Raw genomic sequence first — 16516 nt, 5'->3', positions numbered from 1 at the left:
AAGGTTTGTATGAAGGTTTAACTCAGTGGATGTGCGGCCCTTGAAAGCACTTGATTTTTTTAGGCCTGGCCGCCAATTAAAGCCTTGATTTTTTGTTATTTGGTTTGAACTTTTTTTAGGTTCCTTTCTTGTGACATATTAATACATGGTTAAAAACCGATGAGGATTATGATGCCTTATCGTTCATACATGAAACTACCCGGTGTTTTATTAACCCGACCTGGCTTGGGGACTATAAGTCGCAAGTGTATGATGATCTTATATACTTGGAAGCGCTATGCTCTAAGTTCTTGGGATATTACCCCTTGCTGCACACGGCGTATTAAGCCGGGGGTATATGTCAACTGGCACAAAGTTTTGTACGCTCAATCTTTTGGGTTATCACCCTTATTTCGCTGGTATGCTAAGCCGGCGGTGCATCACAGGTATGATATTTTTATGATAATCATATCAAGTCATGATTAAACCGGCCCTAGTTATGGACTGACTTTAGTCACCAGTGTTTTTATAAGGTGTTATGACCCGTCCTGCGGTAAACCGCCAGGATTCTTGTCATGTGTCTGTGTGTAGGTACAATAAATAATCTGGTGCACACAGTTGATGAAATCATAAACATAAATGGCAGATCTTCAACTTGACAGATCAGTAGTATCATACAAAACAAAACATGCACGATGGCATGGCAGATCAAGAGTTTAACTAGCCTATTACAAAGGCATCTGATGCCCCACAGGAATAATTGTCTTAGCAGTTTCGCACAAAGCAGATGCTAAGCCAGCCCACGGCTTATGACTCTTGGCCTTGCTGAGTTGAAGGTTGCGGCTCGTCCAGCACCGGTTCATCTTCCTCCTCTTCACCCAATGGCTAGAAGTCAGTGGTTGACCAGTTGATCCCGGTTAAAGGTCTGAATACAGCTTCATCACTTATAAGTGTGGATGGGTCAACATCAGGGGCATAAGTGTGCTTACGGATAGGAGGAGTCAGGTCTGGAGCATCATGAGTCGGCGCCTTCACCTTCTTATTGTTGGCATCATAAACTGGTTGGTAATGTGAAGATCAGTGTCTTCAGCCAATTTGCTAGCCAAAGAACGCAATTCCCTCGTAAGGGCGGCGAAGTCGTTTGCACTAAAGGGTGACCCATCTTCTTTTATGCTCGGATAGCCGTTTGCCAAGTCTGCCGGGTCAAGATCGACTAGCCAAGCTTTGGCCCGGGTTAGCGTGGTAAGTGCACCGGCTCTTGTAGCTGATTTCTTCAACTCTTCGATCCGTGCAGGTAGCATAGATAGTTTATCCAATGTATCCTTGATAAGGGTTGGAGCCGGTTTGTTGTGAGCAGCTGTGCAGATGACCCGTTGTGCGCCAGTATATAGCTGTTCTATGAGCGTGTAAGCAGCTTTCAGTTTTTTCCGCATGTCTGAGCCAAGATGGGTAACCCAGGATCCTGTATCATCAAGGACGTTTGTAAGCCAGGAGCACATTGGATAACATATGTTAAAAAGATTAAGAGGAAGCTATTTTACCGAAAATGGCAGCAGTCATGGCATTAATTTGTTGTTTTAAGCCAGCAAGCTCTGCATATACCGGCTCAAGGGCCGCTTCAGCATCCCCAGCCCGCTTCAGTAGGGATGACTTCTCTGTATCCCAACCCGCTTGTTCAGCTTTGAAGCTTTCCTTCAATTTCTCCATCGCTGCTAAGGCACTAGTCAATTCATCCTTGGCCTTGGAGGTTTCTGCTTGTTGAGATTTGATGTTTTCTTGAAGATCGGCGACTTGGGATTCTTTACTGCTAAGCTCAGTCTACAAGAAGTAAACAATAAATGAGATGGCAATGAATTTATTCGAAGTCCCAAGCACAATACAAGTATTATACTTGGCACTTGGGGGCTAATGTCTATTGCTTCTTAAAATATTGTGGATTCCCAAGTACAATACAAGTATTATACTTGGCACTTGGGGGCTAATGCATATTGCTCTTGTCAAAGATGACTTTATTTGCTAACCCGAACAAATGGTGTTGATCCGGTTTACGAAGGCTATGAATGGGATTATGGATTTCTAGAAGATGATTAGTCTCGACTTAACATATTTGTTAAGCCGACCCTTGGGGGCTACGGACGCAATGTTGATTCTTGCTGAGTTAAAGTCCCGGCTTAACATATTTATTAAGCCGGTCCTTGGGGGCTACAGATGCAAAGTTGAGGCACTGGTATTATAAGGTCCTAGTTCATATTACAAGTATAAACCGACCCTTAGGGGCTACTAGAGTTGATCTATGCAGCTATTGAAGTTTAATGCACATGTTATTCTATCATGTCCAATAAACTTGGCGGCTAAGGGGAAGAATATTCATATAACAAGGAGTTGCAGTGTTTACCTCATAGCTCATCAGGTTCACTAAGCCGGCTTCAAAGTCACGACTGGTGTACAGACAGTTTAAGCAACCAGAGTGGAGGTCTTGAGCACTGAATTGAGTATAGCTGTCCAAGTCTGCTTTCCACTTGCCTTCATCTTCAACATAAATTTCTTCTTTAGCGCTGTGCTTAGATAAGACAGTAGGTTGACCCGGAGCTGTGAATCCAAAGCTGGTGACAACAACGTCATCAGTCTTCTCCTCGGCAGGTTTGATTGGGCTTGGCGGCTTAGAGATAGCCGGCTCAACATCCATATGATCCATGGAAGCTTCATGGTCTTCCGGAGGTGAGTTGTCAATGGTGGCTTCTGCACTTAGATGAGGAGACTCTGGTTGTTTCTCCGGCTCAGACAGATTGAGATCGTCGGCCGGCTTATTCAGCTTAGCTTTCTTGCTGGGCTTGGCTTGGCCCCTGAAAATAAGAAGTGTAAAGAGGTCAGTATAATGATCAAGCATAAGGTATGAATGGTTAAAATGTATCCTTACCCAGGTACAGTTTTGAAAGTCGGTATTTGTGTCCCTGATGACACGCCAGAGGAGGAAAGAGAAGTCCCCTGATATTTCGAATCAGACGGGTTAAGAGGTTGTCGGAAATGACCTGCCTTGGGATAAAGTATATCAGAAATATGAAAGACCTCTGGGCGGCGTTTGCGAACCGGCGTATTTGGTAAGCCAGAAGAAGTGATCTTCCCACCACTATGCCGGGTGACTCGGCGAGCTTCGTGTTGCTGTTTCTTCAAAAGAAAGTTGGGATCCAAGTGAGCTAGAGGGTGAGAAAAGATTACTTTTCGGCTCGCTTGTCGGGTTTTTTGTGTTGGCAAAGGTTCTGAGCCGGAAGGAAGAGTAATTACCTCTGCGTCACCTGCACGGCTGGCCTCTATGTCGTCCTGATAACAATCATTGTCAATGAGATGTATAAAAAAAGGAGCCAAGAGAGTCAAGTTCTACCTCTGACTCATTATCCTCATTATCATCAGCGGACTTAGTAGTCTTCTTGGTAGACTTCTTGGTGGCCTTGGTTTTGACATGAGCTGGTTTGGCCGGTTTATCCTGCGTTTTCTTCTTCCAAAATGGAGAGTCGGCCTGTTGAGGTTGAAAAGATCATAAGTAGGCATAATTATTGAAAATATGGATTGAGCAGAAGTGCAGTTCCTACAGCTAGCGGCTTGTTTAAGGTACAGAAAGGGCTAAGTCCCATTTTGCTACACTCCTTCACAGGTTCATTCAGCAGTTTCTTGGTAGCTTCAGTAATTTCCGCATCAGATAGCTGAATGTCACAGTGGTGCTGGGGATTTGTCACCTCACCAGTATATTCGCACATTAAGCCGGGGCGACGACTTAATGGCAAGATACTCCAAGACAGCTAGCAACGTACAAAATCGATGCCAGTTAAGCCATTGGGCATAAAGGCCCTGAGCTTTGAGAGGGCTGGTGCGTATTTGGCCCGTTCCTTCACATTAAGCTATTGGGGGAATGGATATGTGCTGCTAAGTCGGTGTTCACGGTAACCCGATAGAGGATTCTCACCAGCTGGAGATGTATCTTAACAGTAGAACCAAATTTGATTCCAGTCTTTAGGGTGACTAGTGGCTTGGCATGAGGAAAGCTGACATCTTTCCTCTTTTGAATTGAGACTCCACCGAGCTCTTGGCATGGCCCGTCAGTGAACTCTGTTTGACGGTTTAAATAATAGAACTCCCTGAATAAGTCAACTGTGGGCTCCTCTTGAAGGTAAGCTTCACAGAATACTTGGAAGTTACAAATGTTGGACACGGAGTTGGGTCCAATGTCTTGAGGGTGAAGTTGGAGAAAATGAAGCACATCACGAAAGAACTTTGAGCCGGGTGGGCTGAATCCCCGGCTCAAGTGGTCAGCAAAAACAATTACTTCTCCATCTTTCGGTTGAGGAGGAAATTCTTCACCAGGGGCCCTCCAGTGGATGACCTCTTTTTTGGCTAAGGCGCCAGTGGCGACAAAGTTGTTCAGTTCTTCTTCCGTAACCCAGGATTGGACCAAGTTGCAAGAAGTGTATGTCTTAGCCATTTCCTCAATGGTCTGAAAGGAAAAATTATACCGGTTCAAGTTTACATGGTTAAACCGGCTTATGGTTAATAAAGGAAATAATAATGAAGCATCCAGAGGAGTTAAACCGGAGATTGGCATTAAAAGTTATAAATATGAGCTATTGGCGGCTTAAGAGGGAACTAATGGTTCCTGGCGGATTGCGGTTTAATAAGTTAAGCCGTCCACACAGTCATGGGTTTACAGATCTAAGAAAGGAAAAATTGCCAAGTGATGGAAAACAGGTTTCACAGATTGATAACATAATTTTGGATCTACCGCGCGTCAGATAATGGAAAATATCTAGACCTAAATTACGGTGCTTGAGCAGTTTATAAGATCCAGATTGAGTTTTCCGTTCAAAAGGAGATGCCCTGATAGTGAAAATAAGTGCTATGAATATTACCGCGTAGGAAAGATACCAAGTTCGAATCAAAAGTGAGTGCTACAACAAAGAACGAGGACGAACTTCGATGAACTCAGGGAAACCCTAATGGGATCTATGAGAAAGGAGAGAAGGAAAGTGTACCAGGGCTGTTGGGCAGCGGAGGTGCGCGGACGAAATCTGGTCCAAACAGGTTGATGCAGCGGCCGTTGTCGAGGCAGAAGCGAAGGTCGACGGCGGCGGCAGAGCTCGAGTGTTAGGGCATCGCGAGGTGGAAGACAGAGACGAAGAGGCAAGGGGGAAGTGAAAGGGACCCCGGTCCTATTTATAAGATGAAAGGATAAGTGACATGCACGGGAATCGAGGAGGCAAAAAACTGGATGTGACAGCGCAGACGCTTCGATTTCCGGAGACTCATTAAAACAAAGGATATATATTAAGATCTGGGCTTTGTGAAATATTAATAACAGATGACATCACAGCGGGTTACTATCATCCGAGGAGATGACGTCACGGCGAGTTACAAGGCTTCACAAAGATAATGAAGAAGGATTTTTTCGAAGTGTTGAAGATTGATATGAACAAGTTCAAATCAACCTGGGGCCTAATGTTGGGGAGGTAACTATTGAGTGTAACCCGCCCAGTAGGGGTCGGGTTATGCTCATGGCGGTTTATCAAAACAAAGCCCATGAAGATGCTGAAGAGGGCGGTTCACTATGTGGACTCATTGAGAGCTCGAAGCCCAAAGGCGACTTAAGGCCCAATAGGTGTAAACCGCCATATATGTATGACTTGTATTGTAAGGCATGTACGATTAGTCACCGGGCCGGACACGTTGTTTATGAGCCGTCCGGGACTCCGTGAGCCGCTGGGCGTCAACTTGTGTATATAAAGGGACGACCTGGCGGCGACTTAGGACAAGAGACAACAGATCGAAAGCTAGGTCAAGCGTATTCGCTCCCTGGTAATCGAAACATAAGCAATACCACCTCAAACTGGATTAGGCCTTTACCTTCACCGCAAGGGGCCGAACCAGTATAAACTCCTTGTGTCCTTTGTCCCGTTTTAACCCCTTTAAGTTAACCCTGTTGCGATGGCTCCACGACTAAGTCCTTCTGCTAGGACATCTGCCGTGACAATTCCACGACAACAACCAAGTTCCTTCTTCATACCATGTAAATTAAACTATACAGATCAAGGATCTTCTTTTGCACTGCATGTATGCTTCTGTTCTTGATCCATAATCCAGTGGTGTGGTGAACCTACCCACTACAACACAATGTCATATTCTGCAATGTCTTAACTATGAACAATGTCATATCATTCTACTATTATTTAAACCGTCTCTTTATTTGCCAATCTGAAATGGGATAAATTGACATCACACTAACCATTAATACTTATGAGTTCTTGATATGTAATCCAGTGGTGTCGTGAAGCTGCCAACTCCTTCACAATGTCATTTCCTTCCATGTCTTAACCTGAACAATGCCATATTGTGTTTATGCTATTTTAAACTATGTCACTTTATTCGTTAGTAAGAAATGTGATGAATTGTCAGCACTGATACTTATGTGTGCAAAACCTGTCATCTGTCTGCTTGTTTCTCTTTCAGAGTGAGGAGGATATAAGTGTCAAATAAGTGCAGTCTCATCAGCTTGCTCAGCTGCTTGCACTGTAGCTCCTGAGCAGAGCTAACCTTTCTTGAACTCTATTAAAGTGCTGTCGGATTTGTATATTATTTTGTTGGCGTGTTTATTTGCACTAGTGGCGATCTTTGATGCCCAATGTATGTAATCTGCTGTCTGCTTGTGCTTTATTATCATAGTGGTGAACTTTGATGCCCGGTGGATGTAATATGCCGTAATTTCTTTATTGTATAGTCTAGGTTTTTTCTTATTCACGATGCTGCAGTTATTTTTCTTATTCATGTTTGCTATTGTATATCATGTCTTTGCTCCATGAAAAGTAAACCGGGCAAACCATAAAATTACGGTACATAATCGGGCCGTCATGCAAATCACTATGTATGGGCCGCATCATGGGCCCAGTCATCTTGGTCCGTTAACAGGCCTAAATGTAAACTGACCCACTAGTAGTTTCGGGCCTTTAATAGGCCAAGTAAACCGCCGGCCCTATTTTCGCAAGAAAATTCAATGGGCTTTTAGTAGGTTGAAAAGTAGGTTGGGCCTGAAACGTGCCGAATAGCTCACGGGCCGACAGCAGGCCGAAATAGACCCTAGCCCATGATTGTGCCAATCACATCACGGGCCGTTAACATGCCAAAATTGTCTCGGTCCTTGTTTGGCCCAGTCAGATTATCGACTGTGAGCAGGCCGGATGCAAAGCGTGCCATAGTTAGGCCCAACTATATGACGGGCTTTTAAAATGCCGAAATAAATATAGGGCCGAAATGTTAAACGGGCCTTTAACAGGACGGAACTAATATTAGGACGTATTACTAAATGGGCCTTTAGCAAACAGAAATCCTAATCGAACCTCAAGTGGGCCCAAAAGCACAACGTCCAGTTAACGGGCCGAATCTGATATGGGCCATAATTTAGCCCAAAGGCTCTTAAAGGGTCGGATCTGATATGGACCATAATATGGCCCAGAACATGGTAGGCTATTAACGGGCCGGATCTCATATGGGCCCTTATTAGGCCCAGAACGTGGCAGGCTGTTAATGGACTGGATCAAATATGGGTCGACATTTGGCCCAAAACATGGCAGCGTGTTAACGGGCCGACCCACTAGTGTCTTCAAAATCTTGTGGGCCTTTAGCTGGGCCGACCCATTATGGTTTGCAAAATCTTGTGGGCCTTTAGCTGGGATGGCCCATTATGGTCTGCAAAATATTGTGGGCCTTTAGTTGGGCTGGCCCATTTAATCTTCATGGGCCACTTTTGGGCCGGTCCACGTGTCAACATATCATAGGCGCATCTCGCCCATTGGATGAGTGACATTTGTGCCAACACGGAGTTGACACGTGGTTCCGTCGGCCAATAAGAATTTTACACGTGGAAAATCGGCATTGGTCGTGGCTGTTAGCGGGTTATCGGATCCAAAATCAGACCCGATAGCTTAACGGCGACCCGTTACGATGGATGCCATGTGTCGGTTACCCTTGACGAAAGCACTTCCATGACGCACCATTTATCGTCAGGGAAGTGGACACTTCCGTGATGATAATTTTGGTAATGTCATGGAACACTTCTATGACAGCATAGGTATGACTATCTTGATTCTGTCATAAAATCGTCATGGATGTACATGCATGACAGAAAACGTGACCTACCGTGACAAACACATATCATCACGAAAGTTTTTTTGTAGTGCATACAACTAAGGGGGATGCTGGTGTGTGTTCGGTCTCTGCACGTCGATCACATTGATCGAGTCATCCGGAAGCAAAGCATGGCAACACAGACAAGGGTGCAGGGTCACTGATGGATCACTAACCAACCTATACTAGTCATATAGGATAACAGGTAAAGCAACAACGACAGGTTACTAAAGCAGGCTATGCATCACACTAGGAGCTATCGAACAACAGTAGCAAAATCTAATACAAGCATGGGAGATAAAGAATGGGTGATATAGGAATGATCAAGGGGGTTTTGCTTGCCTGGAAGCTCTGCTGAAAGGGGCTGGTCTTCAAGAGTGTAGTCGTACTCGGGAGCAGTGTCGATCTCGGGGTCTACCGGAGAGAAGAGGGGGAAGAAACAATAAATACAAAGCAAACAAATGCATCACAATGCATGACATGGCAATATGTTGTATTAGGGATGACCTAATTGTTGGGGAACGTAGTAATTTCAAAAAAATTCCTACGCACACGCAAGATCATGGTGATGCATAGCAATGAGAGGGAAGAGTGTTGTCCACGTACCCTCGTAGACCGACAGCGGAAGCGTTATCACAACGCGGTTGATGTAGTCGTACGTCTTCACGATCCGACCGATCAAGTACTGAACGCACGGCACCTCCGAGTTCTACACACGTTCAGCTCGATGACGTCCCTCGAACTCCGATCCAGCCGAGTGTTGAGGGAGAGTTTCGTCAGCACGACGGCGTGGTGACGATGATGATGTTCCACCGACGCAGGGCTTCGCCTAAGCTCCGCAACGGTATTATCGAGGTGTAATATGGTGGAGGGGGGCACCGCACACGGCTAAGAGATCAATAGATCAATTGTTGTGTCTATGGGGTGCGCCCCTGCCCCCGTATATAAAGGAGCAAGGGGGAGGCAGCCGACCAAGGGGAGAGGCGCGCCAAAGGGGGGAGTCCTACTCCCACCGGGAGTAGGACTCCTCCTTTCCTTGTGGGAGTAGGAGAAGGGAAGGGGGAAGGAGAAAGAAGGAAGGGGGCGCCCCCCTCCCTAGTCCAATTCGGACTAGCCCATGGGGAGGGGTGCAGCCACCCTTTGGGGTCTTCCTCTCCTTTCCCGTATGGCCCATTAAGGCCCAATACGAATTCCCGTAACTCTCCGGTACTCCGAAAAATACCCGAATCACTCGGAACCTTTGCGAAGTCCGAATATAGTCGTCTAATATATCGATCTTTACGTCTCGGCCATTTCGAGACTCCTCGTCATGTCCCTGATCTCATCCGGGACTCCGAACTCCTTCGGTACATCAAAACTCAATAAAATTATCATCATAACGTTAAGCGTGCGGACCCTACGGGTTCGAGAACTATGTAGACATGACCGAGACACCTCTCCGATCAATAACCAATAGCGGGACCTGGATGCCCATATTGGCTCCCACATATTCTATGAAGATCTTTATCGGTCAGACCGCATAACAACATACGTTGTTCCCTTTGTCACCGGTATGTTACTTGCCCGAGATTCGATCGTCGGTATCTCGATACCTAGTTCAATCTCGTTACCGGCAAGTCTCTTTAATCATTCCGTAATACATCATCCCACAACTAACTCATTAGTCACAATGCTTGCAAGGCTTATAGTGATGTGTATTACCGAGTGGGCCCAGAGATACCTCTCCGACAATCGGAGTGACAAATCCTAATCTCGAAATACGCCAACCCAACAAGTACCTTTGGAGACACCTGTAGAGCACCTTTATAATCACCCATTTACGTTGTGACGTTTGGTAGCACACAAAGTGTTCCTCCGGTAAACGGGAGTTGCATAATCTCATAGTCATAGGAACATGTATAAGTCATGAAGAAAGCAATAGCAACATACTAAACGATCGGGTGCTAAGCTAACGGAATGGGTCAAGTCATCACGTCATTCTCCTAATGAGGTGATCTCGTTAATCAAATGACAACTCATGTCTATGGCTAGGAAACAGAACCATCTTTGATTAACGAGCTGGTCAAGTAGAGGCATACTAGTGACACTCTGTTTGTCTATGTATTCACACATGTATTATGTTTCCGGTTAATACAATTCTAGCATGAATAATAAACATTTATCATGATATAAGGAAATATATAATACTTTATTATTGCCTCTAGGGCATATTTCCTTCAGTCTCCCACTTGCACTAGAGTCAATAATCTAGTTCACATCGCCATGTGATTTAACATCAATAATTCACATCACCATGTGATTAACACCCATAGTTCACATCTCTATGTGACCAACACTCAAAGGGTTTACTAGAGTCAATAATCTAGTTCACATCGCTATGTGATTAACACCCAAAGAGTACTAAGGTGTGATCATATTTTGATTGTGAGATAATTTTAGTCAACGGGTCTGTCACATTCGGATCCGTAAGTATTTTGCAAATTTCTATGTCTGCAATGCTTTGCACGGAGCTACTCTAGCTAATTGCTCCCACTTTCAATATGTATCTAGACCGAGACTTAGAGTCATGTAGATTTAGTGTCAAAACTTGCATCGACGTAACCCTTTACGACGAACCTTTTGTCACTTCCATAATCGAGAAACATATCCTTATTCCACTAAGGATAATTTTGACCGCTGTCCAGTGATCTACTCCTAGATCACTATTACACTCCCTTGCCAAAATCAGTGTAGGGTATACAATAGATCTGGTACACAGCATGGCATACTTCATAGAACCTATGGCCAAGGCATAGTGAATGACTTTCATTCTCTTTCTATCTTTTGCCGTGGTCGGGCTTTGAGTCTCAATTTCACACCTTGTAACACAGGCAAGAACTCTTTCTTTGACTGTTCTATTTTGAACTACTTCAAAATCTTGTTAAGGTATGTACTCATTGAAAAACTTATCAAGCGTCTTCATCTATCTCTATAGATCTTGATGCTCAATATGTAAGCAGCTTCACCGAGGTCTTTCTTTGAAAACCTCCTTTCAAACACTCCTTTATGCTTTGCAGAATAATTCTACATTATTTCTGATCAACAATATGTCATTCACATATACTTATCAGAAATGCTGTAGTGCTCCCACTCACTTTCTTGTAAATACAGGCTTCATCGCAAGTCTGTATAAAACTATATCCTTTGATCAACTTATCAAAGCGTATATTCCAATTCCGAGATGCTTGCACCAGTCCATAGATGGATCGCTGGAGTTTGCATATTTTGTTAGCACCTTTAGGATTGACAAAACCTTCTGTTGCATCATATACAACTCTTCTTTAATAAATCCATTAAGGAATGCAGTTTTGTTTATCCATTTGCCAGATTTCATAAAATGCGGCAATTGCTAACATGATTCGGACAGACTTAAGCATCGCTGCGAGTGAGAAAATCTCATCGTAGTCAACACCTTGAACTTTGTCAAAAACCTTTTTCCGACAAGTCTAGCTTTGTAGATAGTAACACTACTATCAGCGTTCGTCTTCCTCTTGAAGATCCATTTAATCTCAATGGCTTGCCGATCATTGGGCAAGACAATCAAAGTCCATACTTTGTTCTCAAACATGGATCCCATCTCAGATTTCATGGCCTCTAGCCATTTTGCGGAATCTGGGCTCACCATCGCTTCTTCATAGTTCGTAGGTTTGTCATGGTCTAGTAACATAACATCCAGAACAGGATTACCGTACCACTCTGGTGCGGATCTTACTCTGGTTGACCTATGAGGTTTAGTAATAACTTGATCTGAAGTTCCATGATCATCATCATTAACTTCCTCACTAATTGGTGCAAGAGTCACAGGAACAGATTTCTGTGATGAACTACTTTCTAATAAGGGAGCAGGTACAGTTACCTCATCAAGTTATACTTTCCTCCCACTCACTTCTTTCGAGAGAAACTCCTTCTCTAGAAAGGATCCATACTAAGCAACAAATGTCTTGCCTTCGGATCTGTGATAGAAGGTGTACCCAACTGTCTCCTTTGGGTATCCTATGAAGACACATTTCTCCGATTGGGTTTGAGCTTATCAGGGTGAAACTTTTTCACATAAGCATTGCAACCCCAAATTTTAAGAAACGACAACTTTGGTTTCTTGCTAAACCTCAGTTCATAAGGCGTCGTCTCAACGGATTTTGATGGTGCCCTATTTAACGTGAATGCAGCTGTCTCTAATGCATAACCCCAAAACGATAGTGGTAGATCGGTAAGATACATCATATATCGCACCATATCTAATAAAGTACGATTACGACGTTCGGACACACCATTACACCGTGGTGTTCCAGGTGGCGTGAGTAGTGAAACTATTTCACATTGTTTTAACTGAAGGCCAAACTCGTAACTCAAATACTCTTCTCTACGATCAGATCGTAGAAACTTTATTTTTCTTGTTACGATGATTTTCCACTTCACTCTGAAATTATATGAACTTTTCAAATGTTTCAGACTTATGTTTCATTAAGTAGACATACCCATATCTGCTCAAATCATCTGTGAAGGTGAGAAAATAACGATATCCGCCACGAGCCTCAATATTCATTGGACCACATACATCTGTATGTATTACTTCCAACAAATCTGTTGCTCTCTCCATAGTTCCGGAGAATGGCGTTTTAGTCATCTTGCCCATGAGGCACGGTTCGCAAGTATCAAGTGATTCATAATCAAGTGATTCCAAAATCCCATCAGTATGGAGTTTCTTCATGCGCTTTACACCGATATGACCCAAACGGCAGTGCCACAAATAAGTTGCACTGTCATTATTAACTCTGCATCTTTTGGCTTCAATATTATGATTATGTGTATCACTACGATCGAGATCCAACAAACCATTTTCGTTGGTGTGTATGACCATAGAAGGTTTTTATTCATGTAAACAGAACAACAATTGTTATCTAACTTAAATGAATAACCGTATTGCAAAAAACATGATCAAATCATATTCATGCTCAACGCAAACACCAAATAACACTTATTTAGTTTCAACACTAATCCCGAAAGTACAGGGAGTGTGCGATGATGGTCATATCAATCTTGGAACTACTTCCAACACACATCGTCACCTCGCCTTTTACTAGTCTCTGTTTATTCCGCAACTCCCGTTTTGAGTTACTACTCTTAGCAACTGAACCAGTATCAAATACCGAGGGGTTGCTATAAACACTAGTAAAGTACACATCAATAACATGTATATCCAATATACCTTTGTTCACTTTGCCATCCTTCTTATCCACCAAATAGTTGGGGTAGTTCCGCTTCCAGTGACCAGTCCCTTTGCAGTAGAAGCACTTAGTCTCAGGCTTAGGACCAGACTTAGGCTTCTTCACTTGAGCAGCAACTTGCTTGCCGTTCTTCTTGAAGTTCCCCTTATATCCCTTTGCCCTTTTCTTGAAACTAGTGGTCTTGTTAACCATCAACACTTGATGTTTTTCTTGATTTCTACCTTCATCGATTTCAGCATCACGAAGAGCTCGGGAATTACTTTCGTCATCCCTTGCATATTATAGTTCATCACGAAGTTCTACTAACTTGGTGATGGTGACTAGATAATTCTGTCAATCACTATTTTATCTGGAAGATTAACTCCCACTTGATTCAAGCGATTGTAGTACCCAGACAATCTGAGCACATGCTCACTAGTTGAGCGATTCTCCTCCATCTTTTAGCTATAGAACTTGTTGGAGACTTCATATCTCTCAACTCGGGTATTTGCTTGAAATATTAACTTCAACTCCTGGAACATCTCATATGGTCCATGACGTTCAAAACGTCTTTGAAGTCCCGATTCTAAGCCGTTAAGCATGGTGCACTAAACTATCAAGTAGTCATCATATTGAGCTAGCCAAACGTTCATAACGTCTGCATCTGCTCCTGCAATAGGTCTGTCACCTAGCGGTGCATCAAGGACATAATTTTTCTGTGCAGCAATGAGGATAATCCTCAGATCACGGATCCAATCCGCATCTTTGCTACTAACATCTTTCAACATAATTTTTCTCTAGGAACATATCAAAAATAAACACAGGGAAGCAACAACGCGAGCTATTGATCTACAACATAATTTGCAAAATACTATCAGGACTAAGTTCATGATAAATTTAAGTTCAATTAATCATATTACTTAAGAACTCCCACTTAGATAGACACCCCTCTAATCATCTAAGTGATTACGTGATCCAAATCAACTAAACTATGTCCGATCATCACATGAGATGGAGTAGTTTCAATGGTGAACATCACTATGTTGATCATATCTACTATATGATTCACGCTCGACCTTTCGGTCTCTGTGTTCCGAGGCCATATCTGTATATGCTAGGCTCGTCAAGTTTAACCTGAGTATTCCGCGTGTGCAACTGTTTTGCACCCGTTGTATTTGAACGTAGAGCCTATCACACCCGATTAACACGTGGTGTCTCAGCACGAAGAACTTTCGCAACGGTGCATACTCAGGGAGAACACTTTATCTTGAAATTTTAGTGAGAGATCATCTTATAATGCTACCGTCAAACAAAGCAAGATAAGATGCATAAAGGATTAACATCACATGCAATCAATATAAGTGATATGATATGGCCATCATCATCTTGTGCTTGTGATCTCCATCTCCGAAGCACCGTGCTTGTGATCTCCATCTCCGAAGCACCGTCATGACCACCATCGTCACCGGCGCGACACCTTGATCTCCATCGTAGTATCGTTGTCGTCTCGCCAACTAATTGCTTTTACGACTATCGCTACCGCTTAGTGATAAAGTAAAACTATTACATGGTGATTGCATCTCATACAATAAAGCGACAACCATATGGCTCCTGCCAGTTGCCGATAACTCGGTTACAAAACATGATCATCTCATACAACAAATTATATCACATCATGTCTTGACCATATCACATCACAACATGCCCTGCAAAAACAAGTTAGACGTCCTCTATTTTGTTGTTGCAAGTTTTACGTGGCTGCTACGGGCTTAGCAAGAACCGTTCTTACCTACGCATCAAAACCACAATGATAGTTTGTCAAGTTGGTGCTGTTTTAACCTTCGCAAGGACCGGGCGTAGCCACACTCGGTTCAACTAAAGTGAGAGAGACAGACACCCGCCAGTCACCTTTAAGCAACGAGTGCTCCGAACGGTGAAACCAGTCTCACGTAAGCGTACGCGTAATGTCGGTCCGGGCCGCTTCATCTCACAATACCGCTGAACCAAAGTATGACATGCTGGTAAGCAGTATGACTTATATCGCCCACAACTCACTTGTGTTCTACTCATGCATAGCATCAACGCATAAAACCAGGCTCGGATGCCACTGTTGGGGAACGTAGTAATTTCAAAAAATTTCCTACGTACACGCAAGATCATGGTGATGCATAGCAACGAGAGGGAAGAGTGTTGTCCACGTACCCTCGTAGACCGACAGCGGAAGCGTTATCACAACGCGGTTGATGTAGTCGTACGTCTTCACGATCCGACCGATCAAGTACCGAACGCACGTCACCTCCGAGTTCTACACACGTTCAGCTCGATGACGTCCCTCGAACTCCGATCCAGCCGAGTGTTGAGGGAGAGTTTCGTCAGCACGACGGCGTGGTGACGATGATGATGTTCCACCGACGCAGGGCTTCGCCTAAGCTCCGCAACGGTATTATCGAGGTGTAATATGGTGGAGGGGGGCACCGCACACGGCTAAGAGATCAATAGATCAATTGTTGTGTCTATGGGGTGCCCCCTGCCCCCGTATATAAAGGAGCAAGGGGGAGGCAGCCGGCCAAGGGGAGAGGCGCGCCAAAGGGGGGAGTCCTACTCCCACCGGGAGTAGGACTCCCCCTTTCCTTGTGGGAGTAGGAGAAGGGAAGGGGGAAGGAGAAAGAAGGAAGGGGGCGCCCCCCTCCCTAGTCCAATTCGGACTAGCCCATGGGGAGGGGTGCGGCCACCCTTTGGGGTCTTCCTCTCCTTTCCCGTATGGCCCATTGAGGCCCAATATGAATTCCCGTAACTCTCCGGTACTCCGAAAAATACCCGAATCACTCGGAACCTTTCCGAAGTCCGAATATAGTCGTCCAATATATCGATCTTTACGTCTCGGCCATTTCGAGACTCCTCGTCATGTCCCCGATCTCATCCGGGACTCCGAACTCCTTCGGTACATCAAAACTCAATAAAACTGTCATCGTAACGTTAAGCGTGCGGACCCTACGGGTTCGAGAACTATGTAGACATGACCGAGACACCTCTCCGGTCAATAACCAATAGCGGGACCTGGATGCCCATATTGGCTCCCACATATTCTATGAAGATCTTTATCGGTCAGACCGCATAACAACATACGTTGT

The sequence above is a fragment of the Aegilops tauschii genome, chromosome 1 (genome assembly GCF_002575655.3).
Source record: "Aegilops tauschii subsp. strangulata cultivar AL8/78 chromosome 1, Aet v6.0, whole genome shotgun sequence".
Classification (NCBI taxonomy): Eukaryota; Viridiplantae; Streptophyta; class Magnoliopsida; order Poales; family Poaceae; genus Aegilops; species Aegilops tauschii.
Note: the sequence above shows the minus strand (reverse complement) of the source record.